General features: G+C 45.3%; 1 protein-coding gene across 1 annotated transcript in view; it reads right to left on the reverse strand.

Annotated features, from left to right (window-relative positions):
* Positions 1-21241, reverse strand: part of MYO1D (myosin ID) — a 165691-nt gene that overhangs the window by 39301 nt on the left and 105149 nt on the right. The gene's annotated exons all lie outside the window — the stretch shown is intronic.

Below are 21241 nucleotides of genomic sequence, written 5' to 3' on the forward strand. Positions count from 1 at the left end.
ACGCCAACAGTGGTGGTATTTAGAAGAAAAGGACCCAATCCTTAGGCAACCTGGTTTTATCTGTTCCACTGCTGGGAGCGATGGATACCTCCGTTAAAAAGCACACCCTCCATAAGTAAAAAACGAATGCAATGTTAACCTGTAACGTGCATTTTTCAGGCTTACGTCTTAATCCCTTCTCTCCTTATTATTCATAAACCACCTCTGACCCAGGACTGAAGATGCTTTTGTTCTGGGTTAATAAGCTTTAAAGTTAGAAGTGAATTCATTTCCAAGCATCCAACGCTCCCTGCATGAGCAGACCCCGACAGCTGAGCACCCCGGCGCAGGTGCTCCACGACTTGGCTCACTCGGGTATCTACTGGGGTTTTGTGTATCCCCGTTTGGGGGGGCTGTCCCAGAGCAGTTCAGTGACCTCCCCAGCAGCAACGACAAAGCAAAGCACGGGCTATGACAGGTTAAAGTGCACAAACTGTGCAAGCGCGGTAAATGATCTTGGGTTTTGCCGCCGAAACTCTTGCACCTGGGCTAGGCTAAATGCAAGTGGTCAGACCCTGGCACCAGCTGTGCAACATACACAAATGCTTTAGATTCCTCCTTAGGACAAAGTCCTAACAGATGATTCACACATAGGAAGAAAAACACTGGCTGAACTCTGCATGGACAGAGGATCACTGAACTTCTTACAGATTTCCTTCCAATCAAGTTTGCATTGAGCTAAATTTGGTTGAATTCTTTAACCAAACCCAAAGGAAGTTGGCTTATCAGGGAACAATCTCCTGCAAATAGAGCATCCCTTAGAAGCTAAGTTTACAGGCAGACAGCTTTTCTCTCTTTTACTAAGTCTTTAGAAAAAACCCAACCACACCAAACCCAAAAACTAGGTCAGCGTTGGCCATCCTGCCATTTCACACTCTATATTTAGCTATAACTACTAGCATACAACAAAGAGGATACATTGCTATTAGCTATAGAAGATGTGTGATCATAACTGACATGTGACTTGCATGAACAGTCTACCCTACATGACGAATCCAGAGTCCCGGGGAGTTTATAAAGACTGAGCCATCAGCACTAACCTCCTCTTGTTCAGATAACATTCACTAGTTTTGCTATTTTTCTCAGCATAAATACAAACAAAACACGCCTCTAATCCCGTGGACAAGATAAATGGTTCACATGTGAGTTCAGCAGCAAAACTCCCATTAACTCTTGGGAGCACACGCACCCACATTTACGGCTACCTGGCTCTGAAGATGAAACATTGGAGGCTTACAAGAATACCTGGCATTTTAACATCTTTAAAGCCACGCATTGGCTCCATCCCCTGTGCTCCCTCTAGCACACATTAGCGTGGTACAGTATTGCACATCTGCAGAGGGTTGAGTTAAGAGCAGCAAAGTCATTGAGAGAAGAGATTTGCTTGGTGGTTGTAACATGCTGATGGCCGGGTGGAAGGATGAGAAGCAGCTCAGGCCTGGCAGTCACAGCTAAAAGAGGTGGTAACAGAGTTTTGGGTGTAACCTCGAAGTCATTAATCATACCAGGTACCTCAAATTTCATAAACACAAAAGCACTTCCGTTTTATTTAAGGTAAATATGTGGCAACAGCCTAGACAGGAGTAACAGTGATGACCCTGCCTTGTTCACCTCATTATCTGCATCAAGGCTTCTCACATCTTGCACCCCACCAACACCGCTCGTAGGCAGTGATGGCAGCAGCTCCCGGCTCCGTCTCAGACTGGGCAGAGCCACAGAAAACACACACCTCTCCCTTTTCCTCTTGCGTGTCCCATGGCTCCCTAAACCAGCGTTTAAACAAGTCCTGCCACTCCCCGTGCACGCACACCGGGGCACCCGACGCCTCGTGCCCTTCAATCTCCACCTCACCCTGCCTCGCTTCCCCCGCGGGTCCTGCAGGCCCCAGCACACAGACGCTGCTGGCAGTCCAGAGAGGCAGATTCTCCTGCCGAGCTGCCACCACCAGCAGCACTCCTTTTCAGCTCAGCATGCACACAAGAAAAGCAAAGTTGAAGCCCCCAGCACCGAGAGGAGTCATCAACACTAACCATTCACCGTGCAATTACTCAGCTACTCAACCTCCAGCTGCAGTAGGTATCTTCACACCAGTGGGACATCCTTGTTATTCACTGTCAAGCACGACGTGACATATCCCCAACATCTACTGTTGTACACGTACAAATGTGTACATGAGTACAGTGTGGAGTTAAGCTGGGCACTTAAGTCCCACTTTAGTCACACTGAGGTACCAGGACTGGACTAGTCTAAGCTTTCTTTAAAGCATACTCCCTCCAATTTGCTTTTTCTGTCCTGTTCTGAGCTCATCCGCATGTGTCCTGTTCCTTTGTCTTGTCATTTATGGTTTCTCCTGGCCAATTTGCAAGATACAGTACCAGTGGAACTGTAGGAGAGACACAAGAGGACTATCAACATTCAAAAGTCTTTACGTAAATCCCTATTATAAAGCAAATTAATTCCAGTCTGAGCCAAACTCAACCCAGACCAGCAGCTGGGCAAACACATATGCCTCCAAACTGCAAGCGTACAACTAAAGCAAATATAAGTAGCTGATGAGCCCTTTGGGAAGTGGCATCCATAGCCTGCTTGCCCCAAAGTAACATCAGTTAAAACTGGTGGAGACATCTTCTGGTCAGAGTTGATGATGGATGGTGGAATTAAGGTCCTAAACACAGGCTTCTAGTGCCATTTCAGAGACCCTGGGCTACGCCCCCTTACCTCCAGCTGCCACTGCAGAAAGGCACAAGTTTCCTTTAGGTCCTGTGTCCCGCCTACCAGCCCTGTGCAGATTCCTGACATACCACAAGACATTTAAAAATGGCACTGAACACCTCTGCTCAGGCAAATTAATTCCACTCCCGTCTACTAGTTCAGTCTCCTTCAAAGCCCCACTTCACGCCTGAGTCGAGACACACCAGCACGCGCCTATGGTGGGGATGCACCTTATGTTGACTAACTCTGGAAACCATCAGATCCTCTCCTGTATCACCCTCAAGCTGACACGCTCAGCGAGGCGAAAGAGAACACGTGCTGGCTGCTGATGTCACAAATTTATGAGTGTTTTACTCATCCATTTTACCCTCTTCAAAAGTTCCTGGGAGGAAGCGTCACTGCTTGGATTTGCTAACACCGAGCCCCCCCAGCGCCTGCGTGTCTATCTCACATGTAGCTGAAAAGTTTGCAGCAGCCCAGGGTCACTGGGTTCAGGCACCAAAATATCTTTCCTTTCCCCTTTTCTACATTTAAAAAAAAAAAAAAAAAAAAAAGAAAAAAAAGGATCCGTTCAGCAGATGCTGCGATGTCCCGCACATGGCTGGAGGGCACCCCAAAAGCATCTTTTATGCTTCCATTAAAACCATCAAGCAAGATGCTCTACGAGTAGAGGAACGACTACAGCCTGCTTTCCTAAAAAATAAAAACCCAACAAAACATGCCTCGCACTCCTTACACCACTGCCTTGTCCCTCAGCACCCTTCCCTCGCACCCAGCTTCGCATTTCCATGCTGTGATACTTCTTTTTCTTGGTGGGTTGACGAAGCAGCAAGGCAGCAACCCCCCACCGGGACGGAGGACGGCCGAATTCCCCCGCCTTTGGCTGCGCAGAGATTTTAGAGTTTCTCTCTCTAATCAAAATGAGTGATTTTCATGAAACTTAGAATGATCTTTGCTACCTCTCTCCCTCACTGTCAAATCTGAGGATACAGCAGCCACATAAAACCATGTTTCCCTGGGAAACCAAGCTAAAAATAGCCAGCCTGGCTGGCTGGGGAGACTGGCCTGGAGATTTTGAAACTGCAGTTCGGACGAGACGGCACTGGGGGTTAAGTATCTGCGTTACCGACCCTGAATGCTAAAGATCCCAGTGTAAAACGTTGCTGTCCCCTGCCTAACACGCGGTCACCGGTGGCGAAAGCTGACCGTCCTCCCCAGCGCGGGGAGGAGCTCAGCCTTCCCAGCCAGCAGCCTCTCTGCAACCCCAAAGCGGCAGGTGGACTCCGATCTGCAAACCCAAGCTGGGAGACGTAGCCTGGTTTGGAACCATCTTCAGCCTGGGCTCAGCTTCCAGCATGGGTGCAGCGCGGAGGTGATGGCTGGAACCAATCTGGTCACGAGCTGGCGCAGCTCAGCGGTGCGGGAGCGCAGTCACCGACAGCTCGGTGGGGGTATCCGTCCCCGAGGTGCCGAGGTGGTGTTCAGCCGAGGTCCCGCAGGATCCACAGCTCAGCTGTCGTAACTCTCCTCCGATCCGCACCTCCACACCGAGATGAGCAGAGGAACGAACTCGTGCTCCAGGGGCTGGGGTGGACTGAGGGGGTAGAAGAGTACGGACGGGGGTTTTATTTTATTGCTTTTGGCTGTTCTCTACCTGTACATCAATGAAACATCTTATACCATCAAAGCGATCTACGCAAACACAAATATAACCTATTTCTGCTAGGAGGAACAGTCCCCCTGAGGCCTGACTGCAAATCAGTCATTTCTGGAAGGGAGCTCGTTCGGCGAGCGGTCCCAGCAGGGCACGGCGTAAGGGTGGAGCCATCTCTATAAATCTTCCCTTAGCCTGCCCCACGAGACCGCCTAGAAGATACCAGGATGGGGTGACGGGGAAGGAAGAACGCCTTCCCCTTCTCCAATATCAGCTCATCTTCTGAGTTCACACAAGGAAAAGCAAGAAGGGGGAAGGAAAAAAAAAAATCCTTTGTGCATTTAATTTAGAATCTAATTACTTTGTATAAATTAGTTAGCTGGCTTCCACCTAAGATTTAACATGTAATAGCCTATGAATCACGTCTCTGTTACAGGATATATTGTGCCATTTATATGTAAAAATGCTTTATGCAAGGCACCCTGTGGACTAGAGATATTAATTTATACCACAGGCTCTGGAAGATTAAGTGAAATTAAAGAAGATAAGGAGATAAGACACTACTGCCGATCAATGCTCCTTAACGAGGAACACACTCTACGTGCATTTTAAGGTGAAATCAGCCATCAGAGTATACACAGCCATAAGATCAGTTGGTATACGTTAATAGATTAATTAATATACATTATCAGATGGTATACATTAAAACCCCACTGGCTGTAACAAAGACTCTCCGGTCAACAGCACTGGAGCTGTTTTCCTTCCGCCTGCTTTGCCGGCTGCTTGCTCTGTATGCTTTTAAATACTCCGTTTAATCTGCCCAGATTAACTCCTGTGGACACAGACCCAGGCAGACAATATTCCTCACTGTAATCTTGATTTTCTTCCTTCCAGCGAGCCACATTTTGTGGCAAGAACTTTTCTGGCAGCTCTTCCAGTCAACCCCTATTTATTTCCTGCCGGTTTGCGAGCGCCACAGGGAAGAGCGATGAGGACTACCACACCATGCTCTTCGTGCCTGAAAACAGGCACATGCACCCCAATTTCCCTAGCGAGGCAGCGACACCCACTCCAAAGGCTTCTAACTCACTTTATAAAGAGCAGTCATCACGCATGAGTTATTCCACCCCAAGGACAGGGCACAACAGCCACGGGCAGCGGCTGACTAAGGAGTCGCAGCAGGAGATGAGGTTCCTCCTCCTGAATCAGCAGTCTGCAACTCCAACAGCACAAAACTGTTTTCATGTTTATGCTCCGTCCTGACCAGCTCCTCCTCATTACTTAAAAGAGAACAAAATATTACTTACAGTCTAATTTTAAGCTAGCGCCCTGGAGCCAGAAACTGAATTAATTTCCATAGATACTGAGTGGTTTTACCAGTATAGCAGAGCTAATTACCTCTTCTCCCCCATCTTCATAATTACTGTCACCTCCTGTAGGGACAACACAGAAGCAATGTCCTACCCTACGAATGCAGCACACAGCAGTAACCCAGAACTGTCTGGGAGAAGATGGTAAATGCTCCCTTAGCATCTCACATACGCCAGACAGCACATGAAAATAACCCCTAATGCAGAAGTGTTTGGTGAGAAAACAAGCATTATCTCGACTGCAAGAAGTTTAATTTATTACATACACCTAAAGACAATAGGGCTTAGCTCCAATAACACCAAGTTATTAGGCGCCAAGAAACACAGAAGCCACCCAGTGGTAATTCTTTTCATGTTGTGTTTTTATACACCTGCTTAGAAATTCTCTTTTGATTAGCAATAAGGGAATTCAGGCTGGCATGAAAACACGGCATGCTTTATGCGACTGAAGTTATAAAACCAGAAGGATTCTTGAGTCACTAGAAATGAACACTTCAGGTGTCATCCCTCATACACGTGTTTCAGCGGATGTCTATGCCATCTTGTTGATATTCTTTGTAAAGGTAGGATCAATTTATGCATACCACGTACGCATTCAGTCACGAGCATCCCAAATAGACAGTTTAATCACAGTATCCACATAGACACGTGTGTGTGCCCGTGTAACTACGTTCCTTCTGTCTGACAGCACTGGTCCGATGCAGGGGTGAGCAAACAGGAACACCCAAGCCTTCCTCTAAACGAATCTGTAAAGAGAAAAACTATGAAGAAGAAAACTTGAGAGGTGCCATGTGCACGATGCTGATGACTTTCTACCCTGGACTGCAAACCCATTTACAATAACCCTACAAAAATATACCAGAGTAGGTATAAAGCATTTGTTAGATAATCACCTCTGTTGGATCATTTTCACCAGAAAAAAAAATGATGCTCAACACAGGCCTTTGACAACACAGCTCAGACTCTCCAGGATAGAGCTAGAAGCCTAATTTTCCTCAAAAATTTAAAAAAAAAAAAAAAAAAGATTAAGGCATCCCATGATTTAATGGCATCTCTTCAAACAGCAGCACTGCCTGCAATCAGAACACAAAGGCTTCTGAGCAGGGAGACCAAAAAGGGGAATAATACATCACAAGTGGTGGTGGTGGGGGGAGTCTAAATGATGCAATAAAAAAATAAAAGATGTCTTTTCAGAAACTACCGTAAAACAAATGAGGGGCCACCTTTTGCATTCATTATGATTCTGCTAGCAACTCCTTGGAGACTGCAAGCCAGCCAGCATTTTAGCGCACACACTAAATGAGGATGAGGAAAGAGGATTTTAAGTAGGTCATCAGTAAATATGATCATGATGGATCTTTTTTTTGTTGTTTTTGTTTGCTGTCAGCCACTGGAGTCCTTATTTGAGAGAAATGCCAGAGAAGAAAAGAATTCATGCAACAGCAGCAAGGTGGGCAGCATATCCAGAGGAAAATGCGTGTTACCTTTCTGAACCCAGCCTTGTACCTCTGACATGGGCAAGTCTTCTGAGATGAGCTCGCCCACAGAGCTGCACGCACATCACCACCACCGCTCGCCAAGCAGAGCTGCTGCCTGGTCTCTGAGTATGGAAACGGGAATTTAGAGGTAGCTGCTGCTAGGGAATACGGGGAAAAGGTGGTGATTTTATGCCAAGGGGGTTTAACGGAATCAGAGCATTATCCTGTTTCCTTTCTGATTTCTTTTCCCACCTCTCAGGTTTCTTGTGCTGAGGAAATCAACCTCAAAGCACTCCTCCCTGCCCCAGTCCCCTCCCTGCCCAGGGAGCTGCTTCTGTAGTGTGTTTGGAGGGGAAAAAAAGGAAAAAAAAAGAAAAAAAGACACAATTTTTGGGAAGAAAATCAAACTGTCCCTTTGTCCCACGAGCTCTGGGGAAGCACTGTGTGTTTGCATAAAGATGGGACAGAGGAGAGATGGGAAAGGGAGAGGGAGGATGCCCATGCAGTAGCTGCCTCCTCTCGGATGCCGCCGCCGTGCTGGGAAGCCAAGGCCAGCAGGGCAAACGGAGGGACATGCCGAGGCCAGAAGAGCTTCACCACGTGGATAGAGGCCCAAACTGCAGCGGCCACTCACACCCCAGAAGGAGGACGACAACCCACCAAGCAAAGCCGCATCATCTGCCATTTTCTGACTTTTCACCGCAGAGCGGCCTGTGGTGCTCTCACACCGAGGTCCAAGTGCAGTACACACTGGATCCAAGACGCTGCCGTGTTGGGCACGGGATCCCACTGGCTTCAAAGCAAGACCACCACTGCAAGCTGCTCGGGTCCGATGTTTGTGTGGCTCCTTCCCCTCCGGCATGCGAATACCGCGCTCTGCCAGCCTGCACAGGCTGACTGGCACCAACATGGTTCATCTGGAGAGGGAGCTTTGAGAGGGGAGAAAGGGGAAAATAAAGGGGACAAAGATATTCCCAAATATTCCACAAAAATTGGATTGTGGTTGCATGAGCAGGAAGAAGGGACTAGCTTGGGTTCGTTGTCAGATGCACAGGAGTAATGCTATTTCAAACCCAAGTTTATATCCTATTCAATTCTGCCTTTGAAAAAACAAACTAGCACATTGCTTCCAAACCCTGGCTGCTGAGCAGTCTGAGAGCAGGCAGCGTGCCGGTTTTCTCAAGGTCCTCAGGGATCTAAGCAGAGACGGACATTTTAGAAAATGATGCTCCCAGAAAGTTTCAGCATTTCAGGAGTTTTCTGTTCCTGGAGGAATATCTGGCTGTTCCCCATGCCCAGCGCGTACATGGAGCTCCTTCTACCGCAACTTTCCTCATGGGTGGGAAAAAAAAAAAAAAGGCCAATGACAACAGACAAGCTCATACACCTTCGAGGCAGAGGGCAACGTCGGATGTTATCTGAAGGTGGAAGCAGCAGGCGCTATCTGGGCTTTTCCTAACTCCCATTTTGTATCATACGGCTTGCGCTTACCTCTCAGCGCTGCAGCTAAATGAAATCCTTGAAGGAAACTAGCTGTAATGAAAGAGCATAAGCTACCCCCTCATCATCTGCTCAACCTCTCCCCTTGCCTAGACAAGTAACAAACCCATCACATGAAGCGCCTTTTGCCAACTATTTATCAAACCAGCGAGCGTCGCTTGAAGAAAATGGTTCATTGTTTTTCTCTCGGTAATAGCTGTTGGCTGAACACCGCAGAGATGCCGAAGGCATCTATAATTGCAGACACTCCTACGTGAACTCCCAAGAAAAGACAGGTTGCTCTAGCGTGCCCGAAGGACACCGTGGAGCTGCCTCAGAGCTGCTGGAGAGCCAGCTACAGCGCGATTAGGCTCGAGCTGGGTGGCAGGGTAAGTGCCAGAGCCACTGGCTGAAGCATTAAAGAAAAGGACTGTTATGGCAGATCCTCCTTGCGACAGTTCAAATACCACTGTTCAGGTTTGAGCTCATTTAATCCCTCCAAAGAAAAGCAGCATTTGTGCTGCGAGTCACCTACCGTCTCTCCCCACACACACATCTCCGAGTACGCAATGTCCTGCCTCAAAAACCCTGGGTTTTAAGGCAAACCAGCACGTCGCTTTGATCATTTCCAGACTTTACAGCCCTAAATGTGACCTGCCCCATTAGCCTGGTACCAGCAGCACTTTCTGAGGCCAGATTCTTTAAGGTGACGTTTTTCTAACGTGGAATTTATTTTTTTTTAAAGTGTCTCGAAGCGATAACACAGCTCATAGCGCAGCGTGGCGCAGAAATCGGGAACACCACAGTTCCCGTCAGTGTTATTCTTTGGAGCCTGTGATACACAAAGGCATGATCCAGCCATCACATCTGGCGGGGAGAGAAGCCTGAACTCCAGCTGGCTCCACTGAACGGAGATTTATCCCGGACACACGAACTCCTCGGGATGCCGCATACTCTGAAGATGCAAATCGAACCGTACGCATTTATACACAGCACACGCATGACTCTACTGGAAGTTGATGGAGAGCAGTAGAAAGCCACGGTAATGCCCGCTGCTGAAGGAGAAACCCTCGAGGCAGTCCTAAACCTCACACCGCTCTCTGCAGGGCGTCAAAAATAGCACCTCAAAAAGGAAGAAATTCTCCTTTCTAAGAGATAAAACGGGAAGGGACTTTGCTCAGAGCCTGTCCTTAGCAGTGCCGTATTACAGAAACTCTGTATTACCGAGGGAGAAGCCATCGGGGGCATGACCTGGTCTCCTGGTGGACGCCACTTGTTCCCAGACACAGCTGATGCTGGGGATACCTGGAAATGGCCCGTCCTAGCATGGCAGTTCCAACAGCAGGTTACAAACCATCCCCGACACGGGTTACCTCTGGCAGAGCGGGTCGCAGGACACGAGAGCCCTCGGAGCCGCGCTGCGGATAAATGCGAGAGGGGACAGGTCGCAGAGGAGCGGGACGGGACCGGCCGTCGGTCTTTCCGTGCGCGAGGCTGGACACATCAGCAGGGTTACGTATGTCGGAGGCTCCAGCGCAAGTGCTGGGTAAGAGATGTAAATTGAGGCATCCACACCAGCACTCTCCTCTTTTTTTTCCCTCACTTAATTTAGCATTAAAACACCCTATTTGGATAATAAATTATTACACGTAACTACCAAGCTACAGGCAGGAGCAAATGGTTTCAGCCCGATTTTACAAACAAAGCAGATTTACAGGGAAATTTGCCTCGGATCATTCTCAACGCGTCTGTTTTGAGAAAGGGGAAAAAAGCAATGTTTAAGCAATAGCAAATCAAAATTGATTTAGGGATCTGAAGGACTGAAATGAAGCCAACATATTAAAACTAACCACAAAAATTATCAGCACTACACTTATGCAAATCTTTTTCATATTACATAAAAAAAACCAACACAGCTTTATTCAGGAATTTGGCACGCTAAAGGGGAAAGAGGAGAGCCATGGACAAAACATGCGAGCACTTATTTCACTCAGATATTAGGGTAACAAACATAGCAGCAGGATTACAAGCTGGCAAAGGAGAATTTATAAGGAGAGCAATACACCAGGCTCAATATATTAAGTAGATACACTTCAATTTTTATACTGTGAACTTGATTCCGCAGACTGGCTTTTCTTTTTCCAGCCTGTTTTTTAGCACGAGCTTTAAAACTTGCGCTCAGACATTAAGTTCTGCATCTGTTGTAAAAAGACAAAATAAAAGCTATAAAGTCTGTCAAGAAATAAAAGGTTTGGTTTTTGGTTTGGTTTTTTTTTTTTTTTTGCAAAGTCAGGTTAGTCCAGCCACATTTAAATACTAATTTATTTGACTTTGGCTTCAGAAGGAATTGTTGGGACCCAATATTTTTACCAAATATTTAGCCTCTGTTTAAGTTCCTTAGCCATTTCCAAAAACGTCAAGCACCAAGCTAGGGGTCTTTACCACATCCAGATTTTATCAGACACTTTCCAGAAAAAACCAAACCAAACCTACCCTCTAAGCATAAAATTTTAGCTATGCGCAAAAGTCACTAATTACTTTTGAAAGAGCAGTCTTGGAAACATCAAGTGCCTTTTTGAGAACAATTCAAATATTGAGTTCACAAGATGAAATGAACTGGGCAAGAGACAAATGGAAGGAAAGCAAGCTTAAAAGACAAATTTTTGGCTCTGCTGAAGGTTCTATAAAGTAGAAAACCAGAAGGAAAGTTTTGTTAATGTGTACTTTTACGATACTTTGTTTTACGTAAGAATGTGAAAAGTAGCAGAAGTATTTCTGATGAGGCTTATCAAATACCCAAAGACTTCAAGAGAAAAATGCGTATTTTTCCCCATTGTTTCACACATAAACCTAGTGAGCCTATTTGTTTTACTGAGTTTTTATCTCTTTAAAAATATTAAAGCCTTAAAAATAATTGTTGTCCTCATCTTTACAAAAACACCTTTTTTGCTATGTAGCAGCTCTCTGCAAAATTAAACGTGCGCAGTTAAAAGGCAAAGCTGTTCAGAAGCTTGGACCCGGATCGGGGCCCACGAGCTGACGAGCAGCAGCCACTAAGCACCTTTAATCAGAAATAATGAGACTCAAGGTAGGAAAACCACCCTGGGAGTGACTCACTATAAACAAATGGGGAATGCGTCAACTTACGCTAATATTTAAGCATCTATGAGACATTTTTAATCTCCGAAGGTTTGTAACCAGTAGCTCCTGGGTGCTGACAACCCCGACCAGCGCCGCTGGCAGCAGCATCCCACACTGCAGGGAGGGAAACAGGTTACACATTTGGGCCAAGATCTGACAGTCTGTGGAAGAGCAGGCACTAAACACACCCGAATTTGAACATGTTTGAAGTTATGTTGACACCGAAAATGTATCTGCATCCGTTTTGAGTCCAAACCTGCATTTTTTAAAACATGCTGGTACAGTTATGGCGGACCACGGACTACGAGGGGAGCGTAAAAGATTACCTCTCTCTAGCAGCTTGTTTTCAAACGTAATATCCCTTCGCTTAAGCACATGAGGCAGATGGCATGAATTACAACCCCCTCCCCAAATTAAAACAGAAATATCAAAGTTTTATATGCCTGAGAGTTGCGAAGCGGGGAGGTTCCCAGCACACAGACCGGTGGATGCCAGGACAGCTGCTCGGGGCAGATGGGTCCTTTGACAGCTTGATAATACTGACTTGCTGGTGAAACTAAGCCCTGGTAAGGCCAGCCAACGTGGGGCCATCTGTTTACTGGAGAGGAAAGGCTCTTGGAACAGCAGGTAGCCAATGCTTTGGTTGAGAATTAAACCAACAGCAAGATCATCAGTATTTACAACCTTTACTTGGGCGACCACATACGTACAGCTGGCAGCGTAAGTCTGCCGCGTCAGAGCGCTCCTGCAGCACCGCGCTGGGTTTCAGGACGCAGTTTGGGGTTTTTGTACTACGGTTCGTACCTCGGAAGGCTCTTTGGAAGGCGCTTTCTGCTTATGTCAGTTTGTTAACAGTGGGCAAGGCGACGGTTCGTGTCAAACTTCTACGGTCTTGAACGAATGCCAAGAGCTGTAGCTCAAGGCTGGGAATAATAATACAGTCAGAAAGGTGTGATAATGAATACCCTGAATATAGCAGATAGCCCATAAGAAACAGTTTTGTAAGATGAAACATTCCCATTCACCTATTCCCGCAACAATACCTTCTCTGGGGAAAATCCACAGTACGCAGCATCAAAAGGGAAGCTCGACTGGGAAGGCTGGCGCGGTAGCTGGGGAATGCAGAAGCTCCGTATCGCTGCACCACAATGGCTGCTCAGGTGTGATTTCTTTAACTGTTTTTATATGCTGATCATAAATTTCTCAAGGACAGGCGGGAGCCAGACAGAGCCTCATAAAAGGGCATAGAAAATGTGAAGTGCTCTAAGATATTAAAATGTTCATACTCACAACTACGATGGCTTTTGTAACACCTAGAGAGGAGGAGGAGGAGGATGGGTTTGAATTTTCTATTCTAGGACACTGCAAAACGCGTATCACAGCTTCTGACAGTCTAAATGCTATTTTTTCTCCTAGACCACAAGTAATCCTTCCAGTTTCTCACTGCTGCTACAGACTGTCCAAGAACGCAAAGGATTCACCTGTTTCAGCCCAGTAGATCCACCAGCTGGAGATCAGGAATGAACTGGGCAACTCAAATAACACTTTGCAAAAGGCTAATCAGACAGAACGTCATTTGTTAGTAACACATCACGCTGGTGTGATGGGCTGGAGAGGACCCCGGCGTCACTGGAGAGCTATTTTCACAGGAATAACAGTTACTGTGGAATCCTGATTCTAAATTTCCAAAGTAATCAACGATTTTTTAAGTGCCCTGAATAAGACTTCTCAAATGCAAAACAATTCCAGAAAACCCCAAGCAAGTTCGCCATCAGAAAAGTCAATCTCCTTCAAAGCACATCAAGCTCCAGTAACTTCTCACTTCTACCAAGCTCTCCATCCCAGGAGGACCCTGAAGATTTGCATGGAGCTTTAGGATCTAGGTGCTGCTTACAGAACGGAAAGCATCAAAGTTACACGGAGATGCTGGTATAAAGTAACTTGAAGGTGTTTCAGCCACAGCAGAGTCCTCTTTCCAGTGGGTTTTAGACAGAATTCGTGCTGACAATGGTAGTAGGACACGGGCAGGCTAGGGAAGGAAAAACTGACCAATAAACCTCTTCGTACTCAAAGGAAGGCCATAAAAGACAATAAATTGCTACTATTCGCATTATCAGACAGAAGAATTGACTTTTAGATGTAGAGGGCAAGTACTCGAATGAAGGATTCACAATTTTGCTGCAAAAATTAAACTCCTCCTCTTGAAAGCCCAGGCCCCTCTCTAGAGCTCATTTTATTCTCAATATTACAAATTCAGGACTGCGGGAGACAAAGTTTTTTTTCCCATGCCAGGAACATATTGAGAAGTGTAACAAAAAGCTACTTTTCCACTGGAAGGTGAGATGGGGAAGGCTTCCCTGGCCAGGGAGTTCAGGACCCACAGACAGTGAACGAACTCTGCCGCAGCAGCAGCGTCGGGAAGATGAGTTTTAAGAAAGGACACGATCCTCTTCCGAGTTCCTTAATGAGTTCCCTTCTAGCAGGACAAGTGTTTGGAAAACCTCAGTCGCATCAACTGCTGAAGAAACGTTTTCCAAAATATAAAAGAGAAAAGAGGGTGTGCTTCATCGGGGTGCTGGCACTCCTCCTGTTCATGCCCTGGAGTCACCGAAAGCAACAAATCTTTAATCCATGCAACGTATTTGCCAAAGGAAAACTGTCATTTCTTAATCCAAGCTACGACTGTGAGGTTGACAAACCTACACAGGAATTACCAGAAATGATTATAAACATCATAAATAAGCCAAAGGTAAATCTTAGCTAAATCCTAGAAAATTTTTTTAAGTCACTAAGACAAGCTAAGAGAATTAAGCCAATTTTTCCAGTTTATGTATTTTTTTAAATTTATTTTGTATAAGGAAACTATTTTTCCTTTTGCCACTGCCCTTCCGGAGGGTCGAGTACCTGGTGCTTAAAAGCTGACAGCTACCTGTGGGTTAGGGCTCCCCCCTGCCAACACAGGAGAATTTTACTAAAAATTCATTATGAATAGAAACCCTGTATAAAAACAAAGCTCAAGCACTGAAAGAAACGTTAGGGAAGAGTCTGATATGAATAAAGTCTGGTCCTTTGTCAGGCTCCAGCCGCCGCTAACAATGGTGTCAGCCACTGGCACGGCTGAATCAGAACTAAACACGGGTTAGTTGGCAGTGGTGACAAAGGACAAGTCGTATTAAATAGCAATTTAGAAGCGGTTTGTTTCCAGCCCGCTTTTCCGAAGTGGCGCTCAACTCCTTTTGATCTCCTCTAGCCTACGAGAAATCACGGCATCGATGGAAACTTCCAATTAAAGAGTACTCATCACCGGCCCGGCTGCCGGCGCGGCTGACACCCGTTGTCAGTTAACGGATAATTTTCATAGCGTTCACAAAGCTTAAGTGACAGATTAATTTGATACCAGCGGTTGTAACACCCTGCCTTTGTGCGGAGCCCTTCTGCCTCATGAGATGGTTATTTCCTTGGAGTAAGGTCGCTTTGCGAGCAGCACACCACCACACTCGTGTTTTCAAATGCCAGTTTGGGCTCCTCTTTCTCTCTTTGTCCCAAAAACCCAAGAGTATGAGTCCCCACCGTCTCCTCCAGATTGCCGCTGACTACAGAGAAGATGCTTCTGTTTTAACTCGCGTGTAAATCTATTAGTCTCAGCAGTTAATCAAGGTTTCTACAAGAGAAAGGTAAACAGCTTTAAAAGAAAGGAACAATTTTAAACTGATTAAAATCAGTGCCGTTTTGTTATGAAAGAGCATCCTTATGACAAATTGAACTGTTTTTAACCTCTTGCATGATACCTGGGCCTGAGCTGGAAGGTCCGTTTCTTCCTATCACTGGAAAAAACTCAAATAAAAAATATTAAATCGATTTTAACCAAACTGGGCTCTCCTACTTAATGGCCTGTGTTCCAGACCGTGCTCATAACTGAGCTGAGGATTTTCTCCTAAACAAGAAAAATAAAATCATGTTGAATCTCCTCTGTCTTTTTTTACGGACAGCGTCAAAAATGTGTAAAAAGCCTGTCCTCACCCTTGCACAACAGATTGGAAATGTGTAGTTACAGAGTGTTTCTTTCCATCTATCTGACAAACATCTCGGCATTCACACTAGTAACAAAAATCACCCAGCAGGCAGCACTCTCGGAGCTTAACCTTAAACACCACTATTTAGATAATGGCGAATTTTAAAATCTTTCACTTTTAAACGTATTTGCAGGAAACTTTGTTTGCCACAACATGAACTGTTGCAAAGAGCAAAAAACCAGAAAACACATTTGTGAGTTTTTCTATTTGTACCAAATGTATTTAATCTCCCCAAATTGCCTGCAATTCCCGTTAGGTTTTATTCTGACACTCGATTTATGTCGTTCAGGGGGATTAGGGGCATACTGCTCTCATCCAAAGTTTTAAGCAATTCTAGTGCAACTAGTATTTATGGCTAAAGCTTTGAATACCAGGAAAGCAGTCAGAAGTGCACTTCCCCCCCCCCCCCCCCCCCAAAGCAAGGCTTTTCTGAATGCCCTAACGCAGGGCTAAGACGAGCGGTCTCCCCTAGGCTGGGCATGCCACAGCCCCAAGCTCAGCTTTGGTCTCTCCTCCGTCCATACCAAGGGGCGAGCTGCCTCCGCGCCCCCAGCGCACTGCAACGCCGCTGCTCCCCCTTCCAGGCTCCCTGGGTCTGCTTAGGCTGTGAGCTCTTTGGACCAGGATCTGTTTGTTTATGGTATTTGGCACAATAAAGCTTTAATCCCAGATATATCCCCTACGTGTCACCGCACTGCTGACGGCAGGCGAAGAAAGGTGCGTTTTGTAAAGATGCACTTCTCCATGCAAATCTTGCTTAATAAGGAAGCCTGGGCAAACTGTGCACCTTACACCAAACGTGTTTCTATTTCTGATTGTTTTGAAGGCTGATGGTACATTTCTGCCCCAATTTTTTTACATATATGTATATATACGTATATACATATAATTTCCACATTTTTACATATATACCTATATAAATATATACATAGATTTCCAATTTTTACATATATGCGTATATAAATATGTGTATATACATACATTTTCCCCAATTTTATACCTATGTATGTATAAATGATACATACACACTCACCCTCCTTACATACAGATGATACATGTGCACGTGACACTACGTCCGATAACCAAACCTCTCCGCTTCCACAATCAAATAAATTGCTGCCATCTCAGCTAATGTAATGAAATGCACAGATGGAGCAAAATTACAATACTTAAGGCATGTAAAAGGGAAAGCTGAGGAACGTAATCTTCCTAAAGACACCTTCGTGCCAAGCCAGAGAGCGCCCTGCGTGGAATAAGAACAGGGTAACAGGCTTTAATGGAGCCTACAGCCCATCATATTAATTTGAGATCCATTTTTATGAATTACTGCTTGGACAATAGCGTAGCAGTGCCAATGCAACTGGCTCTAAGGCACGCCAGTTTAAGAACCCAGAACTAAAGAAAATTAATCCAGTGCGCACTAATGATTAAAATTGGCTGACAGGTCTCAAAGCGCAATGGAAAATACAAAATTATCCTTAGGCAAGTGATTTTCTGCTGGAGTTCTGCAGAGATTGCTTTTTACTGTTCTTTTAACTCCCCCTTCCCTTCAGCAATCCTGGAAGAAAACCAGCGACTGCGGTTGCAGACAATACGGCGATTAGGGGAACAGAAAGCACCGAAGAGAGCAGGCCACTGATACACGTTGATCTGAACGGCGTGGGTCAGTTAGACAGAAAATACCGCGTAACACAGACAAGAAAAATAAATTCTTTCAGTTAGGGTGTGCTGCAGAACGGAACACAGTGCTTGGAAACAAAGGATGGGTCTCGGTCATCTTTGGCGATGACATCTGAGCTGCCTTTACCATCCACGGTGTTTAGATCACGACACTTCCACAGTGCAGGGAGGACCAGACACAGGGGGTGACACACGCAGCGTGAGAGCCACAAGAGGATCAGAGTAAAAGCAATTAGTGCTTTGGAAACTGGCCAGGATCAGGTCTTCTCTGGTGAAGTACAGCTCTGAAGTACATCCAGAAAGAGTCCTCAATACACTCGACTGATCAGTTGAGACACCGTCTAGAGGCTTAAGGACCATGAAGCAATGTGGGTGTAAAAGATGGAAAGGATAAAAGGATAAGTCCTTTCCTGACTGATAATCCTCCCCTTTTACGTCCACCCTCACTCCTCCAAGAGCTCCTCAGGTCCCTTTCTCCTGAGCATGGGCTCCAACACTTGACGGGACGCTGTGGCCACATCCGCAGCTTCCGAGAGCTGTGTCCCCTGCGCTGTAAGCAGGAGCTTTGGCAAACCAACGACGAGAGCCACGTGCTACCCTCGTCACTTCAGAGCACCTTTTCTTCCTGCCAAGCAGCGTAAGAGCGCCCCATGATCCAAAATTCATACGCTTGCTCCTACAAGGGACTACCCAACACACGGAGCTGCTAGAGGATTTCTCCAGCGATTTCATGCACTCCGCTTAACCACAGCTCTTCTCACCTGGCAGGCACAAGGGCTCTGAGACAGCCACAGCTGGAGGACAGCAAGGAAAACACCCAGGCGAACTCAAGTTCATGGACATAGCGTTCTGCAGGCAGGCATGAACTTACCGTGGCCATTACATCAGCATCTCAGCCGGCTTTCCCATCATTTCTGTTGGGAATTCAGTTACCTAAATAATTGCATTGTTAAAAAAATATAATCTAGCTGACATATTAGAAGTATGACTCAAACACCCGTTAACTCGACTATATTCAATTCACTCTCTTAACCAGCAGAGTTGCTACTCCAAAATTTTATAGCTCATAGAAGCATCATGTTAGTTTTATGCTACATAAATACTAATTTGTGACCACAACCTGAAAGTAAGAAAAATCATACTAGGAATAATTTTAAAAAGATGCAGTTTCAGGTAGATTTTCATGGGCAAAGGGAAAAGATGTGAACTCAGGCAATAGCTTCCCAAATTTGAAGCCTTTATGCCTAAGAACAGGGACGGCGTAACTTCTCCGAGAGCAGCTGCCAGAATACAGCATCTAAAGACATTAGCTCTAAACTTTATGCCTCAACTATTTTTTGCTGAGAATTTCCAAAAATTCCCAACACGTGATGTGTCAGCATTGAAGTTCCCAGTTTAAAGAGCTTGGAAAAATAATAAAACCTGAAACAAAGCATCTGAATTCGGAAGTTTAGGCATCCTCAGCATAGATGTCACCACCAGCCTCCCCCTCATCTTTCCTACACACTAATACAGAATGACACAGAATTTTCCCACGATTTTGTTACACAAGTGGTTAAAGTACCATTACCTACTGCGCTACACATAACCAAGGGCAGCTGTGCAACCTTACCCTTGCTAAAACCTCATAACAGGGGTTTCAGAACTGGTATCGAGATGGCTGGAAATTACTTTGTGTGTTCAGAGAGGACCTTATTCAGACCCCCCAAGGAAGCTGCTCCCCGCATCCCAGGTGGAGCAGAGCTCTGAAGTCCCATTAGAGGGTCACGCGGCGATTGAACTTTCAGGCTCAAGATTTTACTGCTGGATCCACTTTCTTTTCACAGCAACCGCCTCCTGACAGGCACGACAGAGAAACCTGACACTTGACTTTCAGCTAATCCCGTTTAATGAGGAATTCCCAAAGTGCCTCTCAAGCGAGGGGTCAGCTAATCCCACTCACTGACAGGATTTTTTTTACTCTTAGAAGATGGGAAGTGGCTGAAAACAAGAATATTTCCTTTTATTTTGATTTACAGATACTGCTTTCAAGAGGGAAACCATGATATTTGCATATTTGGAAAATTAAATGTGAGCTGTTCCTGTACATTACTGTTAAACCAGTAACTTTTATTAGATGTTGGAGAAAAAGGGGCTTTTAGACCAACTCTCCCATTTAACCAGCTGTGCTGAGAGTTGTCATTCGAAGCAGTAAAAAAATTCTAATATTGTATTAAGTGAAGATTAAACAGCATATAAAAGTATTGAACTGCCATTCTACTACAGACAGTGATTAGATAAAACCTTATTCTTTTTAAAGATAAAAATGTCATTGTTAAATCAGTATAAGAAATTGAAAATCAATAGTTTACACCCTTATACGAAAGGTGCAATAATTGAGGCTGACGGCCACACAACATACTTTCTTAAAATGAAGAACACGTGCCTCATACTGAGCTATACTGGATACGTGATGAAAAGGCTGGGTACTTCGTAGTAACGTCGAGCAAAAGGAACAGCAAACCAGGGCAGCCTGAACCCTGAACAGACAGGATCTGGAGTGTAATCAACGGTTTCACAGCTCTTCCCAACATTAGAGACTTGTTAAGGCACTGAGGAGCATCAGGTATCTGAAGAAGATGTCACCTGTGTTCGGAACACGCCAGACATGAAAGAACTCCAGCTGCTTCACAGGATTCCCGAAATGAAGTGTGTTGCTTTACAATACCCGTATCTCCTGAGCCTTCAAGGGTAGCTACCTTTGAAATTAAACTGTATTTAGGCAAAAGCAAAAACAGAGAATGTCTTCTGTTGCTTTTCAGCACTGAATTTCCCAAAACAAGTTATGCCGATGCTGAGAATTCATTTCAAATGAACTTAGCACCTACCTCCAGCAGTGGTGAGTAGCAGCTAAACCAGCATGCTCTTCTTGAATTCATGAAAAAAATTACCCAGGGACCGAATGTAACCTAAATTCACTCTCATTGTCCTGCCACTTGTAGCTCTGTAAGAATATTTACCTATAAAGACTCCTCTTTATGGGTCATAAATAGAGCGTAATATTGTGAATGGCAAAAGCCAACGCTGAATGTGATGCTGAACAACATCAATCTTCATGAGCATCTGTTCTGGAGGAGTAAGGGAACAACTCTGAAGGTCTGTTCACTCCACATACCATTTCTCTACAGAGTTACTTTTATGTGATTGCCTGCAATGCAGTCACTGCTGTGATGCTCGTCTGGACAGTCCCAAACCTGCTCGATGGTATAACGGTGATTATTGCTAGTTCAGCTGTAGCTACAAGAAGCTCAATGCAAGATAACCACTTAAGTGTTCAGTCCACCAATAAAACAGCTTTTTCACATTGATTTACAAGAGAGAGAATTTTCAGGATACAGAGATGACATTTTACAGCTCAAGCAATAAATCATCTACTGATATTGGGGGCAAGGGGAGCAAGTTGGGAAAGGAATAGCTGTACCTTCATTTTACGTGTTACGAGTTTGACTGTAAGAAGCATTCAGGAGACATTGTGACACACTCAAAATGCATCTTCAGTGATATTTGTCCCCAAACACCCATACTCTAACAAACACATCCAGGGAAGGCAGAAGGGGCAAGCAAAGTGTTGTAGCT

The sequence above is a fragment of the Aptenodytes patagonicus genome, chromosome 20, assembly GCF_965638725.1.
Source record: "Aptenodytes patagonicus chromosome 20, bAptPat1.pri.cur, whole genome shotgun sequence".
NCBI classification, from domain to species: Eukaryota; Metazoa; Chordata; class Aves; order Sphenisciformes; family Spheniscidae; genus Aptenodytes; species Aptenodytes patagonicus.